Source organism: Calidris pugnax, unplaced genomic scaffold (assembly GCF_001431845.1).
Source record: "Calidris pugnax isolate Ruff unplaced genomic scaffold, ASM143184v1 scaffold48, whole genome shotgun sequence".
Classification (NCBI taxonomy): domain Eukaryota; kingdom Metazoa; phylum Chordata; class Aves; order Charadriiformes; family Scolopacidae; genus Calidris; species Calidris pugnax.
In genome coordinates, this window is record NW_015090787.1 from 930,596 (window position 1) to 937,699 (window position 7,104).

Sequence of the window (7,104 nt, forward strand, 5' to 3'; positions counted from 1 at the left end):
GTTTTGCCACATATTCTTTGTTACCCGTTCAGCTAGTGCAGAGCTGCCTGCCCTCCCTTGCTGGTTTTGACCCAACTTTTTTTTTTTTTTTCTTTTTTTTTTTTCGTGCTTGTGCAACTGCACTGTCTTCTGCAGAGTTCCTCCTGCCACGCTCTGCTGCACGAGGATGGGGGCTCTTGGCCTTATTTATCAGAAAGTCCCATTTCTGCTCCCGGGTGGTTGTGGTGGGGACTGTCTCACTGCTCCTCTCTGGAGCTGGGCACCTTCTCTCCTCCTGCTCTGCCAGGGTGAGGAGATGCTGCTAAGGCACAATTTTCCAAAACACACCTGACAAACAAACTGGGGTGGGAAAGGGGGGAGATCAGGGTCAGGTGTTGGTTTATACAGCACCTCGCCTTCAACTTGTGGCGTTTCATTTAAGCTTGGTTTGTCTGTGGGCCCAGGTGCCCGGTGTGTGTCCTGCTGGCTCCCTGAGAGCGTGCCCGTCTGCAGGAATCCTGATATAATCCCCATTTGGTGACTTAGGGCTGGGAAAGTGTCAGGACGTGTTCAGAAGCCGCCGTTCCCCGGCGCGGCACCGGGAAGATGAATTACTGCAGGCACCAGCCCCGTGTAGGAGCTTTATTAGTTTGGGAATGCAATCAGCAGCACTTGCTTTCTTAGTCCTTTACCTAATTATCCTCATTGCCTGTGTCACATACACGGAGAGCAGCCAGGAGGAATTTACGTCTAAGGGCAGCCGGAGCTGGAAAAATCCCCTTTTGATGTGCTTTTCCCCCCCTGGCTCCCCTCGGGGGGCAGCGGTCCCTGTGCCGGCTGCGGGTGGAAAAGCGCTTCGGATGCACCTGTAGCTGATTTTTTATGTATAAGTGAACCCGCCGCTGCATAATCTGCACTTGCTGAAACGTTAGCCCTAAGTAACCTTTCCAGCTGGCTGTGGTGCAGAGGGAGATGTTGGTATTCATGAATGTTTTGACATATTTGACATTTTCTATATGGTGTGCTCTTTCTCTGATTTTTTTTCCTGGTTTCCTCCTGTCTCTGCTCCCCTGTTTTAGCGGCGAAGAGTGGCCTTCCCCGGGCTGCCGGGCTCTGGGCGGCCTCGGAGGCAGGAGGGGGGGGCTGCTAGGAAACTTAAGCTTTGTGGTTTGGGTTTTTGGGTTTTTTTTGTGGTTTGCCTTTATTATTATTATTTTAATAATTAATTTTATTTCAAAGTATGTGTTTAGGTAAATAATGGGATTATTGCGTTTTATCGCAGTGCACCCTCGAGCAGAAGAGCTGGGTTTGGCAAAGGGGGTGGCTGGTGGTCTCTCCCAAAAGGGCATTTGGGGTTGTTAAAACCTGAAGGGAGAGGATTTTTGGGTGAGCAGAGCCTGGTGTGGGTGCAGTGTGACAGCACGGGGGGGTGACAGCACTGACCAGGCAGCCCTGCTGGCCCCAGCCCGTGGCTTGTGGCTGCTCCAGCTCCCCAGCCATGATTTCTGCCAGGGGGAGAAGGTGCCGGGCTACGGAGTGGCTGAGGACAAAACCTCATTTTTTGGATAAACGCAAACAGTCCATTTTGTTGAAGGGGCCTCGTGTCTATTCAGATCACTTCTAAATTTTGTCCGCACCTATTTACACTATTCTGCACGAACCCAAACCTCGTTAGTAAAGTTGGGGCCCTGGCTGAGACGGGAGAACCCCCCTGACACTGGTTGGGTGGTTTTCCTCCCATCATGTTTTTTTTCCTTGTCTCCCTCTTTTTCCAGCCGAGCACCTTTCAGGATGTGGGGAAGAGTTCAATGTGGACGAATGTTCCCACTTTGGGGAAATAATATCTGAAAGTGACACCTGATTCCCCCCAAGGTGTCCTTGCTGGGACCCCAGTCCGGCTCCTCTCCCTCCGTGCTTTGGGGGTGATTGCAGCGGATTTGGGGCCAGCAGCACCGGGTTAATGCTCCAAATCACAGCACTTCAGCTTTGGGGATTGAAGCGGTGGCTTTAATAGGACAAACCTGCTCCGCAGCACTGGCAAAAACCAGCTTCCAATGCTGGTTGCATTCCTGGTGTCGGGCACAGGGGCTCGCCCGTGTTAATAAATACTAAATAACGTTGCTTAGCTAATTTTTCTTGCCCAACTCGGTGTTCTACAAGGAGACGTTAATGCGAAATTTTAATTACTCTATCGTTTTAAATTGCACAGCGTTGGGCAGCCCAGTCAGACTTGCAGGTGATAAAGCATCGCTGCGATGCGCTTGTAAAATAAACACCTTTCGTCCCATTCTCTAACAGAACTTGCCAAAAAAAAAATATATAATCATTAAATCCTGAGAAAGTGCCCACATTTAGGTAGCAAAAGAGCTGTTCTGCTGGTGGTTGGGTGTTGTTGGGTGTGTGTCATTGGGGATGTCAGGGGGGGGAGGCCAGGCCAGGCCCGTGCTGGGGGGCACGTCTCTCTCCCAGGGTTCAGGGAGGCACCTGGGAACAAGGGACCCTCCAGCCTCTTCTCTGAGAAATAAAAGCGAAGCGACAAGCTCTGGAGCAAAACTTAAAAGGCCACGGACGAGGGGCCGGGCGGCGGGAGGATGCGAGGGGACGGGGGGATGCCTCAGCCCCTCTGGAAATGTCCTGGCTCTGAGGGAATGTCAGCGGGAGCTGGGGCCGGGCTGGGGTCAGCGGGGAGAGGAGCCACCACTGACACAGGGTGGGTTCTGCCCCTCGGGCAAAGCAGCAGCTCCTCCTTCGCTCCTTTGGGCTCGGTGTGGGCTTTGCAGGTAGATGATGTGTCCCAGAGCATCCCTGCCCGGGGTCAGGAGGGACCAGTACCCGGGGCTGGCCCAGGGACCCCAGCTCTCCAGCAACGTGCCTGCACCCCATGGATGCTTAAATGCTCTCCTGGGAAGCTGCAGGCACCAGCATTTAGGAGGAAAAGGCACAGACTGTGAATGCCCTTGCTGGCAGGAGCAGGGTGCTGGGAGACACGGGGACACAGGGATGTGGGGACATGGGGGCACGGGCATCGCTCCTCCATGGGGCACCCAGAAGGTTCTGCAGGTGGTTTGGTGCCTCCAACATACCGGGATGGCTCCTTTTTAACACCTGCAGGGCTAATTCTGTAGGATTGCTTCTAAATGCTACTCTCTTTAAGACTATCCCTCAGTTTGTAGGGGTTGATTTTTTTTTTCTTTTTTTTTTTTTTTTCTGGCTGTTTCTCCTGGTTTTCTCTCCCTTTCTGCCACAGCAGCTCCTTCCCCCCAGCAGGCGGGCAGCCCTCGGGGCAGCGATGCTGAGGTTGCTCTGGGTGCCCCCTGCTCCTGCCCTCTCCCTGGGGTGGGATGAAACCCACCATAAAGTGCTCACTTTGGGGGGACTGAGATGGAGCTGGGATGGGGCACCCCCTGCAGTGAGCCCCGCTGCTGCCAGGGTCCTAGCCTGGGGAAGGCACCGCCTTGATTTATTTTATTTTTTTTAAATTTTTCTATCTGTCTCCAACTCTGGAATTCCTCATGTAAGCAGCCACACCATCGTTAAGTTGTGAGCTCGTCTTGTTTCAGAGCCATTTAAGTGGTTTTGGGGTCCTAAGTTGTGACAATTTTACTCTCCCGCAATAAGAACTTGCAAACTCGTGGTTGCAGAGGCAGGACCCTGCTGAGCCCAGGGGACGGGGACTCGCTGCTCCTGCAAACGCTGCTTCTTGTGAGGCTGCGTGACCCAAGTCACTGAGAGAGGGTTTGGGACAATCATATTTTCAAAGCACAACGTTTCCCTGTTGTTGCAATTAAGGACTTTGTAGCATGTAGTTACTCAGCTTCCCAGTCTGCTTTTTTTCTCTTTTGCTGTAAAATTGGGTATTTCCCTGGACAATGTGTCCAAATAACGTGGATCTGGTTCTTGAGCAGTGATGTGATTTCCAGTTTCTGGCTGTGAATTTTGCTTTACAACAGGAGTCTGGTTTTACAAACCTCAGGCACATGAGCGTATTGGCACCAATAAACTGCTAAAACCACAGTGTTGTTAGCAGAGCATCATGCCATTATATGTATTTTATATATATATAATATATATTTTAAATGGTAGAGGGCTCCAAAGACTAGCAACCCCAAATCATGTATTTATGGTATTTATAGCCAGAATAACCTGCTGTGGAACTGGGAGCATAAGCAAGGACAATAAAACAGTTGCGTGTATTACAAATTAATTTCAAGTCATATACTGATGTCTTTTCTCCTAAAAAATAACCTCCATAAAATGAATCTCTGTGCTAATTCCTGAAGATGGAGCTTATAGAACTTAACTGTAAAATTTTTTACTTCATTTCATTTCCTAGCAAAAACAAATAAATTTCATGTGTTCACATTACTTCCATAATGGTTTGTAAGTGAGCAATATGGCTGTGACTGAGAAACACAGATTTCCTACAATACGTTTGTTTTAGAGTTGTTGTATTTTTAGCAGATTTTCAAAACAAACATGAAATAATGGCATAAAGTTATTTCAAAAAAGTTACTGGTATCAGGGAAAACAGAGTGATGTTGTTAGCTAAAATTAACTGCAAACATCTGCTGTGGGTGCCTTTGTTAAAATCTTGGGAAAAAAGAAGTTGCAGCTTCGTTAAAGAAGGGGCTGGGCAGAAACCCATCATTTTTGGAATCCTGGAAAAGCCTGTCCCTGGACTCTCTGCCCAGGGGTATTTTCTGCAGTGACCAGGGGACGGAGGAGCCCTGAGAACTCGCAGAGGTTTCTGTGCTGGGCTGAGATTTCAGGAAGAAATCCTGGGTTGCTTTTTTTTTATCTGTGCATCCACCAATTCCTTTACAAGTTAAGCAAATATTTAGTTGGGATTAATGCTGCGGCGTTCTCTAATTCAGCCACACAGGGAAATACAACAGGAGTGGTTTGTTCTGTCGGTGCAGAAGAAGCCATCCCTTCAAACCCAGCGTTTCGGGCTGGACTGCAAATCACTGCGTGGGAATGCAGAGGACAGAGACATATTTGGTGTTTGAGCATCTGCCCTGCGATTTGGGAGACAAACAGCAAGTGTGTCAGATTTTTAGATGAAATTAGTGTGGGGTTTTATTCTTTTTTTTCTTTTATTTTCTTTTTTCCCAAACAATCAGGATGGTTGGAGATTCCCAATATACACAGGGCCCTACAGCGATCCATAGACAAGTGCAACCTGCTTCGGCTCCCTGGGTCCAGCTGGGTCTGGAAATTAGGGCCAGGCTCAGGATGACTTTATTTTCCAGATTAACCCTTGCTTTGCTGCCTGGCGCAGCAATAGTGCAGACCACAGATAGCATAAGAAGGAAGTAACTTTAGAGGAAAGACGTTAAGTTTGGGCTGGAAGGAAATGTCACGGGGTTTAATGAGCGTGTCACGGGACGCACGGAGAAAATGAAAACTGCAAGTGTGGTTTGGGGTGAGAAGGGGAGATGGAGCAGCTTCGGAATGAAAGGCTGAGCAGCCCGTTTAAAGGTGGTGGTTGTGTCTGTGGTAGAGGCAATATTTACATTTATTTCTGTTAGACTCATAGCTTGGCTCCTGCTGGTGCAGGATGGTTTCCTCTGCTGCTCATGGCCGTTTGCTGAAGCTGGTGGCTGTAAAGTGCAGAGGGTGACAGAAACGAGAAAGTCAGAACCCTAAACTGGTAAAACTTCCCTGTTTAACCCCAGTGGGGTTTGACCCTGTGCTTTTTCGGGGATCCTGCTCGGCCAACAGGCTCTTTGCATAGGTGTTTATCAGGATCCAATTTTAATGAGAAAAATGAGTCAGGTGTGGCTGCTATTAGTTGATGGAACGTACCCACTGCCAACTCACAAACCCCTTGAACAACTGATTTATTTTTTTTTAAACGGAAGTGTTAATGTAGCTCCAAGCATCATCTTGTAGAAATGTATAATTTAACTCTCTGCCGTTTGAAAAGGCTGGTTTTCAGACCCTTGCCCAAAGTGACCCAGAGAGTCCTCCTAATCCCTGCTGGATGCCCCTCTGTTTGGTAAATACAGATGGAAGCCCTCCCCTGGCAGTGTGGCAGGGGTAGGCTGGGCTGGCACCAGGGGTGGTCCCCAGCTGTGCCAGGGGCTGGGACCCCACAGGGATGCTGGGGTTTGGCTCCCCTTTGCCATCCCTGTGGCTCTTTGGCACCTCGGAAACAGGAGGATCCATAAGGTAAGATGTCACCAAGGGCTTTTTCTCTGCAGTATTTGTGAATGGCAGCAAAAAGAGACGATGCTGTAGAGCTGGCTTTAATGAATGTATTTTGCATAGACTGTTGGATTAGAAGGTAATGGGGGAAAAAAAAAAGGAACAGTTGTTCATGTAAAAAAACTTATTATTTAAGCTGGAGAAATTTCACAGAAAATAGAAAGCTGTGATTTTTGTGGGAAGTGATGGTTCCTTTCCGGTGTTGGTGGGGCTTTGCTGATACGAAATGTCTTTGTGCTCCTCTAACCCTGTCTCCAAGTGGAGGGGTGACATCCCTGCCATGATGGGCTGTGAAAGATGGGACCAGGGAGAGGTGGCTTCACGGTGTGTTTGTCCCTTTGCCTGAGATGTCAGATCTCTGCACATCTGGAGATCCACGCAGCCAGAACATCCATCCAGGCCCTGGCACAGGACCTCAAGGGGTGGCCACCATCCTGCGTGGGGTCACCACCATCCCAGTTGGTGAAGAGATCTGGAATGAACACAGCTCTTCACACTCCCAACACAGGTCTTTGGTTGATGTCACCCAGACATGGTGGTCCTGCATGAGGGAGGACCGTGCCAGCCATGGGGCTGTAGAAGGGAGGATGCTCAGGAGAAATAATGCCTCCCCATCTCTCTCGCCTTGGCTTTGGCAGCTCCTGTGGCAAAGGAGCTCCTTGGAGTGACTGGGAGAAATCCAGCAATACAAACGAGCCCTGGCAGAGGGGAGCTGAGATCTGAATTTTTTTTTTTGCTGATCCTCTTCGCAGGTGTCCCCGTGGCCGGGCTCCGGTGAAGTTTACATTCCCTGCAAATGTATTAAAATGCGTGACTTCATTTGTTAACTCATCTTTTTCTCTGAGGTGTTTGCGAAGCCGATGACCTTCTTTGCAGGGACGTGTGACAGACCCAGCTGGTAGAGGATGGCTGCAT